This window comes from Pelobates fuscus, chromosome 1 (assembly GCF_036172605.1).
Source record: "Pelobates fuscus isolate aPelFus1 chromosome 1, aPelFus1.pri, whole genome shotgun sequence".
Lineage (NCBI taxonomy): Eukaryota > Metazoa > Chordata > Amphibia > Anura > Pelobatidae > Pelobates > Pelobates fuscus.
Genome location: NC_086317.1, coordinates 129160194 through 129173035, shown reverse-complemented (window position 1 = coordinate 129173035; position 12842 = coordinate 129160194). Strand labels below are relative to the sequence as shown.

The window sequence follows — 12842 nt, the reverse complement described above, 5'->3', positions numbered from 1 at the left end:
TAACACAGACAGTAACGTGAGTTTACAAAGTTCTCTGAGGAACAGAGTTTTGTAGAAAAGTCGACGAAGATGGGATTCGAACCCATGCGTGCAGAGCACAATGGATTAGCAGTCCATCGCCTTAACCACTCGGCCACCTCGTCTGACAGTGGCGCACGCATGCTGTTTGACGCAGTCGGTGAAGTGCACGGTGGCCGTATCTCTAATTTGTGTTATTTTTACAGTTACAGATTGGGGATGATAATAATGTGAATTTTTGTTTGTGTTAGTTTTTTTTAAGACAAGCCTTAGTGTTATGCACTACACATCGGGGGGAAAAATGTGTGCTTTTTTCCTGTCGATTTTGCCGTCAAGTGTCAGGGCAAATTGGTTCTCTTTGCCGAGGTGAGGAAAAGTCTTGGTGTGCTCTTGTTTTCTGGACTCAATCAAAATAATTTTGATTTGAGCTCTAATTTGCGTTATTTTTACAGTTACAGATTGGGGATGATAATAATGTGAATTTTTGTTTGAATAAGTTGTTTTTAAGACAAGCATTATTGTTATGCTATAGGTATCAATAGGAAAAATGGTGCTTATTTCCAACTTGTGGAACTGCCATTTATGCCTATTTATGGTGTAAAAATTCCCTGGACCCTCCATTAAAATAGCCTTGCAAATAAATTACGGTTGACTAACACAGACAGTAACGTGAGTTTACAAAGTTCTCTGAGGAACAGAGTTTTGTAAAAAAGTCGATGAAGATGGGATTCGAACCCATGCGTGCAGAGCACAATGGATTAGCAGTCCATCGCCTTAACCACTCGGCCACCTCGTCTTACAGTGGCGCACGCATGCTGTTTGACGCAGTCGGTGAAGTGCACGGTGGCCGTATCTCTAATTTGTGTTATTTTTACAGTTACAGATTGGGGATGATAATAATGTGAATTTTTGTTTGTGTTAGTTGTTTTTAAGACAAGCCTTAGTGTTATGCACTACACATCGGGGGGAAAAATGTGTGTTTTTTTCCTGTCAATTTTGCCGTCAAGTGTCAGGGCAAATTGGTTCTCTTTGCCGAGGTGAGGAAAAGACATGGTGTGCTCTTGTTTTCTGGACTCAATCAAAATAATTTTGATTTGAGCTCTAATTTGCGTTATTTTTACAGTTACAGATTGGGGATGATAATAATGTGAATTTTTGTTTGAATAAGTTGTTTTTAAGACAAGCATTATTGTTATGCTATAGGTATCAATGGGAAAAATGGTGCTTATTTCCAACTTGTGGAACTGCCATGAATGCGACTCTGTGCCTATTTATTGTGTCAAAATTCCCTGGACCCTCCATTAAAAAAGCCTTGCAAATAAATGACAGTTGACTAACACAGACAGTAACGTGAGTTTACAAAGTTCCCTGAGGAACAGAGTTTTGTAGAAAAGTCGACGAAGATGGGATTCGAACCCATGCATGCAGAGCACAATGGATTAGCAGTCCATCGCCTTAACCACTCGGCCACCTCATCTGACAGTGGTGCACGCATTCTGTTAGACGCAGTCGGTGAAGTGCACGGTGGCCGTATCTCTAATTTGTGTTATTTTTACAGTTACAGATTGGGGATGATAATAATGTGAATTTTTGTTTGTGTTAGTTGTTTTTAAGACAAGCCTTAGTGTTATGCACTACACATCGGGGGGAAAAATGTGTGCTTTTTTCCTGTCGATTTTGCCGTCAAGTGTCAGGGCAAATTGGTTCTCTTTGCCGAGGTGAGGAAAAGACATGATGTGCTCTTGTTTTCTGGACTCAATCAAAATAATTTTGATTTGAGCTCTAATTTGCGTTATTTTTACAGTTAAAGATTGGGGATGATAATAATGTGAATTTTTGTTTGAATAAGTTGTTTTTAAGACAAGCATTATTGTTATGCTATAGGTATCAATGGGAAAAATGGTGCTTATTTCCAACTTGTGGAACTGCCATGAATGCGACTCTGTGCCTATTTATGCAAATAAATGACAGTTGACTAACACAGACAGTAACGTGAGTTTACAAAGTTCTCTGAGGAACAGAGTTTTGTAGAAAAGTCGACGAAGATGGGATTCGAACCCATGCATGCAGAGCACAATGGATTAGCAGTCCATCGCCTTAACCACTCGGCCACCTCATCTGACAGTGGCGCACGCATTCTGTTAGACGCAGTCGGTGAAGTGCACGGTGGCCGTATCTCTAATTTGTGTTATTTTTACAGTTACAGATTGGGGATGATAATAATGTGAATTTTTGTTTGTGTTAGTTGTTTTTAAGACAAGCCTTAGTGTTATGCACTACACATCGGGGGGAAAAATGTGTGCTTTTTTCCTGTCGATTTTGCCGTCAAGTGTCAGGGCAAATTGGTTCTCTTTGCCGAGGTGAGGAAAAGACATGGTGTGCTCTTGTTTTCTGGACTCAATCAAAATAATTTTGATTTGAGCTCTAATTTGCGTTATTTTTGCAGTTACAGATTGGGGATGATAATAATGTGAATTTTTGTTTGAATAAGTTGTTTTTAAGACAAGCATTATTGTTATGCTATAGGTATCAATGGGAAAAATGGTGCTTATTTCCAACTTGTGGAACTGCCATGAATGCGACTCTGTGCCTATTTATGGTGTAAAAATTCCCTGGACCCTCCATTAAAATAGCCTTGCAAATAAATGACGGTTGACTAACACAGACAGTAACGTGAGTTTACAAAGTTCTCTGAGGAACAGAGTTTTGTAGAAAAGTCGACGAAGATGGGATTCGAACCCATGCGTGCAGAGCACAATGGATTAGCAGTCCATCGCCTTAACCACTCGGCCACCTCGTCTGACAGTGGCGCACGCATGCTGTTTGACGCAGTCGGTGAAGTGCACTGTGGCCGTATCTCTAATTTGTGTTATTTTTACAGTTACAGATTGGGGATGATAATAATGTGAATTTTTGTTTGTGTTAGTTGTTTTTAAGACAAGCCTTAGTGTTATGCACTACACATCGGGGGGAAAAATGTGTGCTTTTTTCCTGTCGATTTTGCCGTCAAGTGTCAGGGCAAATTGGTTCTCTTTGCCGAGGTGAGGAAAAGACATGGTGTGCTCTTGTTTTCTGGACTCAATCAAAATAATTTTGATTTGAGCTCTAATTTGTGTTATTTTTACAGTTACAGATTGGGGATGATAATAATGTGAATTTTTGTTTGTGTTAGTTGTTTTTAAGACAAGCCTTAGTGTTATGCACTACACATCGGGGGGAAAAATGTGTGCTTTTTTCCTGTCGATTTTGCCGTCAAGTGTCAGGGCAAATTGGTTCTCTTTGCCGAGGTGAGGAAAAGACATGGTGTGCTCTTGTTTTCTGGACTCAATCAAAATAATTTTGATTTGAGCTCTGATTTGCGTTATTTTTACAGTTACAGATTGGGGATGATAATAATGTGAATTTTTGTTTGAATAAGTTGTTTTTAAGACAAGCATTATTGTTATGCTATAGGTATCAATGGGAAAAATGGTGCTTATTTCCAACTTGTGGAACTGCCATGAATGCGACTCTGTGCCTATTTACGGTGTAACAATTCCCTGGACCCTCCATTAAAATAGCCTTGCAAATAAATGACAGTGGACTAACACAGACAGTAACATGAGTTTACAAAGTTCTCTGAGGAACAGAGTTTTGTAGAAAAGTCGACAAAGATGTGATTTGAACCCATGCATGCAGAGCACAATGGATTAGCAGTCCATCGCCTTAACCACTCGGCCACCTCATCTGACAGTGGCGCACGCATTCTGTTAGACGCAGTCGGTGAAGTGCACGGTGGCCGTATCTCTAATTTGTGTTATTTTTACAGTTACAGATTGGGGATGATAATAATGTGAATTTTTGTTTGTGTTAGTTGTTTTTAAGACAAGCCTTAGTGTTATGCACTACACATCGGGGGGGAAAATGTGTGCTTTTTTCCTGTCGATTTTGCCGTCAAGTGTCAGGGCAAATTGGTTCTCTTTGCCGAGGTGAGGAAAAGACATGGTGTGCTCTTGTTTTCTGGACTCAATCAAAATAATTTTGATTTGAGCTCAAATTTGCGTTATTTTTACAGTTACAGATTGGGGATGATAATAATGTGAATTTTTGTTTGAATAAGTTGTTTTTAAGACAAGCATTATTGTTATGCTATAGGTATCAATGGGAAAAATGGTGCTTATTTCCAACTTGTGGAACTGCCATGAATGCGACTCTGTGCCTATTTATGGTGTAACAATTCCCTGGACCCTCCATTAAAATAGCCTTGCAAATAAATGACAGTTGACTAACACAGACAGTAACGTGAGTTTACAAAGTTCTCTGAGGAACAGAGTTTTGTAGAAAAGTCGACAAAGATGGGATTCGAACTCATGCATGCAGAGCACAATGGATTAGCAGTCCATCGCCTTAACCACTCGGCCACCTCGTCTGACAGTGGCGCACGCATGCTGTTAGACGCAGTCAGTGAAGTGCACGGTGGCCGTATCTCTAATTTGTGTTATTTTTACAGTTACAGATTGGGGATGATAATAATGTGAATTTTTGTTTGTGTTAGTTGTTTTTAAGACAAGCCTTAGTGTTATGCACTACACATCGGGGGGAAAAATGTGTGCTTTTTTCCTGTCAATTTTGCCGTCAAGTATCAGGGCAAATTGGTTCTCTGTGCCGAGGTGAGGAAAAGACATGGTGTGCTCTTGTTTTCTGGACTCAATCAAAATTATTTTGATTTGAGCTCTAATTTGCGTTATTTTTACAGTTACAGATTGGGGATGATAATAATGTGAATTTTTGTTTGTGTTAGTTGTTTTTAAGACAAGCCTTAGTGTTATGCACTACACATCGGGGGGAAAAATGTGTGCTTTTTTCCTGTCGATTTTGCCGTCAAGTGTCAGGGCAAATTGGTTCTCTTTGCCGAGGTGAGGAAAAGACATGGTGTGCTCTTGTTTTCTGGACTCAATCAAAATAATTTTGATTTGAGCTCTAATTTGCGTTATTTTTACAGTTACAGATTGGGGATGATAATAATGTGAATTTTTGTTTGAATAAGTTGTTTTTAAGACAAGCATTATTGTTATGCTATAGGTATCAATGGGAAAAATGGTGCTTATTTCCAACTTGTGGAACTGCCATGAATGCGACTCTGTGCCTATTTATGGTGTAAAAATTCCCTGGACCCTCCATTAAAATAGCCTTGCAAATAAATGACGGTTGACTAACACAGACAGTAACGTGAGTTTACAAAGTTCTCTGAGGAACAGAGTTTTGTAGAAAAGTCGACGAAGATGGGATTCGAACCCATGCGTGCAGAGCACAATGGATTAGCAGTCCATCGCCTTAACCACTCGGCCACCTCGTCTGACAGTGGCGCACGCATGCTGTTTGACGCAGTCGGTGAAGTGCACTGTGGCCGTATCTCTAATTTGTGTTATTTTTACAGTTACAGATTGGGGATGATAATAATGTGAATTTTTGTTTGTGTTAGTTGTTTTTAAGACAAGCCTTAGTGTTATGCACTACACATCGGGGGGAAAAATGTGTGCTTTTTTCCTGTCGATTTTGCCATTAAGTGTCAGGGCAAATTGGTTCTCTTTGCCGAGGTGAGGAAAAGACATGGTGTGCTCTTGTTTTCTGGACTCAATCAAAATAATTTTGATTTGAGCTCTAATTTGCGTTATTTTTACAGTTACAGATTGGGGATGATAATAATGTGAATTTTTGTTTGTGTTAGTTGTTTTTAAGACAAGCCTTAGTGTTATGCACTACACATCGGGGGGAAAAATGTGTGCTTTTTTCCTGTCGATTTTGCCGTCAAGTGTCAGGGCAAATTGGTTCTCTTTGCCGAGGTGAGGAAAAGACATGGTGTGCTCTTGTTTTCTGGACTCAATCAAAATAATTTTGATTTGAGCTCTAATTTGCGTTATTTTTACAGTTACAGATTGGGGATGATAATAATGTGAATTTTTGTTTGAATAAGTTGTTTTTAAGACAAGCATTATTGTTATGCTATAGGTATCAATGGGAAAAATGGTGCTTATTTCCAACTTGTGGAACTGCCATGAATGCGACTCTGTGCCTATTTATGGTGTAAAAATTCCCTGGACCCTCCATTAAAATAGCCTTGCAAATAAATGACGGTTGACTAACACAGACAGTAACGTGAGTTTACAAAGTTCTCTGAGGAACAGAGTTTTGTAGAAAAGTCGACGAAGATGGGATTCGAACCCATGCGTGCAGAGCACAATGGATTAGCAGTCCATCGCCTTAACCACTCGGCCACCTCGTCTGACAGTGGCGCACGCATGCTGTTTGACGCAGTCGGTGAAGTGCACTGTGGCCGTATCTCTAATTTGTGTTATTTTTACAGTTACAGATTGGGGATGATAATAATGTGAATTTTTGTTTGTGTTAGTTGTTTTTAAGACAAGCCTTAGTGTTATGCACTACACATCGGGGGGAAAAATGTGTGCTTTTTTCCTGTCGATTTTGCCATTAAGTGTCAGGGCAAATTGGTTCTCTTTGCCGAGGTGAGGAAAAGACATGGTGTGCTCTTGTTTTCTGGACTCAATCAAAATAATTTTGATTTGAGCTCTAATTTGTGTTATTTTTACAGTTACAGATTGGGGATGATAATAATGTGAATTTTTGTTTGTGTTAGTTGTTTTTAAGACAAGCCTTAGTGTTATGCACTACACATCGGGGGGAAAAATGTGTGCTTTTTTCCTGTCGATTTTGCCGTCAAGTGTCAGGGCAAATTGGTTCTCTTTGCCGAGGTGAGGAAAAGACATGGTGTGCTCTTGTTTTCTGGACTCAATTAAAATAATTTTGATTTGAGCTCTGATTTGCGTTATTTTTACAGTTACAGATTGGGGATGATAATAATGTGAATTTTTGTTTGAATAAGTTGTTTTTAAGACAAGCATTATTGTTATGCTATAGGTATCAATGGGAAAAATGGTGCTTATTTCCAACTTGTGGAACTGCCATGAATGCGACTCTGTGCCTATTTACGGTGTAACAATTCCCTGGACCCTCCATTAAAATAGCCTTGCAAATAAATGACAGTGGACTAACACAGACAGTAACATGAGTTTACAAAGTTCTCTGAGGAACAGAGTTTTGTAGAAAAGTCGACAAAGATGGGATTCGAACTCATGCGTGCAGAGCACAATGGATTAGCAGTCCATCGCCTTAACCACTCGGCCACCTCGACTGACAGTGGCGCACGCATGCTGTTAGACGCAGTCGGTGAAGTGCACGGTGGCCGTATCTCTAATTTGTGTTATTTTTACAGTTACAGATTGGGGATGATAATAATGTGAATTTTTGTTTGCGTTAGTTGTTTTTAAGACAAGCCTTAGTGTTATGCACTACACATCGGGGGGAAAAATGTGTGCTTTTTTCCTGTCGATTTTGCCGTCAAGTGTCAGGGCAAATTGGTTCTCTTTGCCGAGGTGAGGAAAAGACATGGTGTGCTCTTGTTTTCTGGACTCAATCAAAATAATTTTGATTTGAGCTCTGATTTGCGTTATTTTTACAGTTACAGATTGGGGATGATAATAATGTGAATTTTTGTTTGAATAAGTTGTTTTTAAGACAAGCATTATTGTTATGCTATAGGTATCAATGGGAAAAATGGTGCTTATTTCCAACTTGTGGAACTGCCATGAATGCGACTCTGTGCCTATTTACGGTGTAACAATTCCCTGGACCCTCCATTAAAATAGCCTTGCAAATAAATGACAGTTGACTAACACAGACAGTAAAGTGAGTTTACAAAGTTCTCTGAGGAACAGAGTTTTGTAGAAAAGTCGACAAAGATGTGATTCGAACTCATGCATGCAGAGCACAATGGATTAGCAGTCCATCGCCTTAACCACTCGGCCACCTCGTCTGACAATGGCGCGCGCATGCTGTTAGACGCAGTCGGTGAAGTGCACGGTGGCCGTATCTCTAATTTGTGTTATTTTTACAGTTACAGATTGGGGATGATAATAATGTGAATTTTTGTTTGTGTTAGTTGTTTTTAAGACAAGCCTTAGTGTTATGCACTACACATCGGGGGGAAAAAATTTGATTTGAGCTCTAATTTGCGTTATTTTTGCAGTTACAGATTGGGGATGATAATAATGTGAATTTTTGTTTGAATAAGTTGTTTTTAAGACAAGCATTATTGTTATGCTATAGGTATCAATGGGAAAAATGGTGCTTATTTCCAAGTTGTGGAACTGCCATGAATGCGACTCTGTGTCTATTTATGGTGTAAAAATTCCCTGGACCCTCCATTAAAATAGCCTTGCAAATAAATGACAGTTGACTAACACAGACAGTAATGTGAGTTTACAAAGTTCTCTGAGGAACAGAGTTTTGTAGAAAAGTCGACGAAGATAGGATTCGAACCCATGCATGCAGAGCACAATGGATTAGCAGTCCATCGCCTTAACCACTCGGCCACCTCATCTGACAGTGGCGCACGCATTCTGTTAGACGCAGTCGGTGAAGTGCACGGTGGCCGTATCTCTAATTTGTGTTATTTTTACAGTTACAGATTGGGGATGATAATAATGTGAATTTTTGTTTGTGTTAGTTGTTTTTAAGACAAGCCTTAGTGTTATGCACTACACATCGGGGGGAAAAATGTGTGCTTTTTTCCTGTCGATTTTGCCGTCAAGTGTCAGGGCAAATTGGTTCTCTTTGCCGAGGTGAGGAAAAGACATGGTGTGCTCTTGTTTTCTGGACTCAATCAAAATAATTTTGATTTGAGCTCAAATTTGCGTTATTTTTACAGTTACAGATTGGGGATGATAATAATGTGAATTTTTGTTTGAATAAGTTGTTTTTAAGACAAGCATTATTGTTATGCTATAGGTATCAATGGGAAAAATGGTGCTTATTTCCAACTTGTGGAACTGCCATGAATGCGACTCTGTGCCTATTTATGGTGTAACAATTCCCTGGACCCTCCATTAAAATAGCCTTGCAAATAAATGACAGTTGACTAACACAGACAGTAACGTGAGTTTACAAAGTTCTCTGAGGAACAGAGTTTTGTAGAAAAGTCGACAAAGATGGGATTCGAACTCATGCATGCAGAGCACAATGGATTAGCAGTCCATCGCCTTAACCACTCGGCCACCTCGTCTGACAGTGGCGCACGCATGCTGTTAGACGCAGTCAGTGAAGTGCACGGTGGCCGTATCTCTAATTTGTGTTATTTTTACAGTTACAGATTGGGGATGATAATAATGTGAATTTTTGTTTGTGTTAGTTGTTTTTAAGACAAGCCTTAGTGTTATGCACTACACATCGGGGGGAAAAATGTGTGCTTTTTTCCTGTCAATTTTGCCGTCAAGTATCAGGGCAAATTGGTTCTCTGTGCCGAGGTGAGGAAAAGACATGGTGTGCTCTTGTTTTCTGGACTCAATCAAAATAATTTTGATTTGAGCTCTAATTTGCGTTATTTTTACAGTTACAGATTGGGGATGATAATAATGTGAATTTTTGTTTGTGTTAGTTGTTTTTAAGACAAGCCTTAGTGTTATGCACTACACATCGGGGGGAAAAATGTGTGCTTTTTTCCTGTCGATTTTGCCGTCAAGTGTCAGGGCAAATTGGTTCTCTTTGCCGAGGTGAGGAAAAGACATGGTGTGCTCTTGTTTTCTGGACTCAATCAAAATAATTTTGATTTGAGCTCAAATTTGCGTTATTTTTACAGTTACAGATTGGGGATGATAATAATGTGAATTTTTGTTTGAATAAGTTGTTTTTAAGACAAGCATTATTGTTATGCTATAGGTATCAATGGGAAAAATGGTGCTTATTTCCAACTTGTGGAACTGCCATGAATGCGACTCTGTGCCTATTTATGGTGTAACAATTCCCTGGACCCTCCATTAAAATAGCCTTGCAAATAAATGACAGTTGACTAACACAGACAGTAACGTGAGTTTACAAAGTTCTCTGAGGAACAGAGTTTTGTAGAAAAGTCGACAAAGATGGGATTCGAACTCATGCATGCAGAGCACAATGGATTAGCAGTCCATCGCCTTAACCACTCGGCCACCTCGTCTGACAGTGGCGCACGCATGCTGTTAGACGCAGTCAGTGAAGTGCACGGTGGCCGTATCTCTAATTTGTGTTATTTTTACAGTTACAGATTGGGGATGATAATAATGTGAATTTTTGTTTGTGTTAGTTGTTTTTAAGACAAGCCTTAGTGTTATGCACTACACATCGGGGGGAAAAATGTGTGCTTTTTTCCTGTCAATTTTGCCGTCAAGTATCAGGGCAAATTGGTTCTCTGTGCCGAGGTGAGGAAAAGACATGGTGTGCTCTTGTTTTCTGGACTCAATCAAAATAATTTTGATTTGAGCTCTAATTTGCGTTATTTTTACAGTTACAGATTGGGGATGATAATAATGTGAATTTTTGTTTGTGTTAGTTGTTTTTAAGACAAGCCTTAGTGTTATGCACTACACATCGGGGGGAAAAATGTGTGCTTTTTTCCTGTCGATTTTGCCGTCAAGTGTCAGGGCAAATTGGTTCTCTTTGCCGAGGTGAGGAAAAGACATGGTGTGCTCTTGTTTTCTGGACTCAATCAAAATAATTTTGATTTGAGCTCTAATTTGCGTTATTTTTACAGTTACAGATTGGGGATGATAATAATGTGAATTTTTGTTTGAATAAGTTGTTTTTAAGACAAGCATTATTGTTATGCTATAGGTATCAATGGGAAAAATGGTGCTTATTTCCAACTTGTGGAACTGCCATGAATGCGACTCTGTGCCTATTTATGGTGTAAAAATTCCCTGGACCCTCCATTAAAATAGCCTTGCAAATAAATGACGGTTGACTAACACAGACAGTAACGTGAGTTTACAAAGTTCTCTGAGGAACAGAGTTTTGTAGAAAAGTCGACGAAGATGGGATTCGAACCCATGCGTGCAGAGCACAATGGATTAGCAGTCCATCGCCTTAACCACTCGGCCACCTCGTCTGACAGTGGCGCACGCATGCTGTTTGACGCAGTCGGTGAAGTGCACTGTGGCCGTATCTCTAATTTGTGTTATTTTTACAGTTACAGATTGGGGATGATAATAATGTGAATTTTTGTTTGTGTTAGTTGTTTTTAAGACAAGCCTTAGTGTTATGCACTACACATCGGGGGGAAAAATGTGTGCTTTTTTCCTGTCGATTTTGCCATCAAGTGTCAGGGCAAATTGGTTCTCTTTGCCGAGGTGAGGAAAAGACATGGTGTGCTCTTGTTTTCTGGACTCAATCAAAATAATTTTGATTTGAGCTCTAATTTGTGTTATTTTTACAGTTACAGATTGGGGATGATAATAATGTGAATTTTTGTTTGTGTTAGTTGTTTTTAAGACAAGCCTTAGTGTTATGCACTACACATCGGGGGGAAAAATGTGTGCTTTTTTCCTGTCGATTTTGCCGTCAAGTGTCAGGGCAAATTGGTTCTCTTTGCCGAGGTGAGGAAAAGACATGGTGTGCTCTTGTTTTCTGGACTCAATTAAAATAATTTTGATTTGAGCTCTGATTTGCGTTATTTTTACAGTTACAGATTGGGGATGATAATAATGTGAATTTTTGTTTGAATAAGTTGTTTTTAAGACAAGCATTATTGTTATGCTATAGGTATCAATGGGAAAAATGGTGCTTATTTCCAACTTGTGGAACTGCCATGAATGCGACTCTGTGCCTATTTACGGTGTAACAATTCCCTGGACCCTCCATTAAAATAGCCTTGCAAATAAATGACAGTGGACTAACACAGACAGTAACATGAGTTTACAAAGTTCTCTGAGGAACAGAGTTTTGTAGAAAAGTCGACAAAGATGTGATTTGAACCCATGCATGCAGAGCACAATGGATTAGCAGTCCATCGCCTTAACCACTCGGCCACCTCATCTGACAGTGGCGCACGCATTCTGTTAGACGCAGTCGGTGAAGTGCACGGTGGCCGTATCTCTAATTTGTGTTATTTTTACAGTTACAGATTGGGGATGATAATAATGTGAATTTTTGTTTGTGTTAGTTGTTTTTAAGACAAGCCTTAGTGTTATGCACTACACATCGGGGGGAAAAATGTGTGCTTTTTTCCTGTCGATTTTGCCGTCAAGTGTCAGGGCAAATTGGTTCTCTTTGCCGAGGTGAGGAAAAGACATGGTGTGCTCTTGTTTTCTGGACTCAATCAAAATAATTTTGATTTGAGCTCAAATTTGCGTTATTTTTACAGTTACAGATTGGGGATGATAATAATGTGAATTTTTGTTTGAATAAGTTGTTTTTAAGACAAGCATTATTGTTATGCTATAGGTATCAATGGGAAAAATGGTGCTTATTTCCAACTTGTGGAACTGCCATGAATGCGACTCTGTGCCTATTTATGGTGTAACAATTCCCTGGACCCTCCATTAAAATAGCCTTGCAAATAAATGACAGTTGACTAACACAGACAGTAACGTGAGTTTACAAAGTTCTCTGAGGAACAGAGTTTTGTAGAAAAGTCGACAAAGATGGGATTCGAACTCATGCATGCAGAGCACAATGGATTAGCAGTCCATCGCCTTAACCACTCGGCCACCTCGTCTGACAGTGGCGCACGCATGCTGTTAGACGCAGTCAGTGAAGTGCACGGTGGCCGTATCTCTAATTTGTGTTATTTTTACAGTTACAGATTGGGGATGATAATAATGTGAATTTTTGTTTGTGTTAGTTGTTTTTAAGACAAGCCTTAGTGTTATGCACTACACATCGGGGGGAAAAATGTGTGCTTTTTTCCTGTCAATTTTGCCGTCAAGTATCAGGGCAAATTGGTTCTCTGTGCCGAGGTG

At 39.4% G+C, this 12842-nt stretch overlaps 5 non-coding genes across 5 annotated transcripts; all 5 read right to left on the bottom strand.

Annotated features, from left to right (window-relative positions):
• Positions 1 to 61: 61 nt before the first annotated feature.
• Positions 62 to 143, bottom strand: TRNAS-GCU (transfer RNA serine (anticodon GCU)). The gene has a single exon. It is a non-coding gene; the product is annotated as a tRNA-Ser (tRNA).
• Positions 144 to 2736: 2593 nt separating this feature from the next.
• Positions 2737 to 2818, bottom strand: TRNAS-GCU (transfer RNA serine (anticodon GCU)). The gene has a single exon. It is a non-coding gene; the product is annotated as a tRNA-Ser (tRNA).
• Positions 2819 to 5271: 2453 nt separating this feature from the next.
• Positions 5272 to 5353, bottom strand: TRNAS-GCU (transfer RNA serine (anticodon GCU)). The gene has a single exon. It is a non-coding gene; the product is annotated as a tRNA-Ser (tRNA).
• An 845-nt stretch (positions 5354 to 6198) lies between these two features.
• Positions 6199 to 6280, bottom strand: TRNAS-GCU (transfer RNA serine (anticodon GCU)). The gene has a single exon. It is a non-coding gene; the product is annotated as a tRNA-Ser (tRNA).
• Positions 6281 to 10908: 4628 nt separating this feature from the next.
• Positions 10909 to 10990, bottom strand: TRNAS-GCU (transfer RNA serine (anticodon GCU)). Its single transcript has one exon. It is a non-coding gene; the product is annotated as a tRNA-Ser (tRNA).
• Positions 10991 to 12842: the final 1852 nt, after the last annotated feature.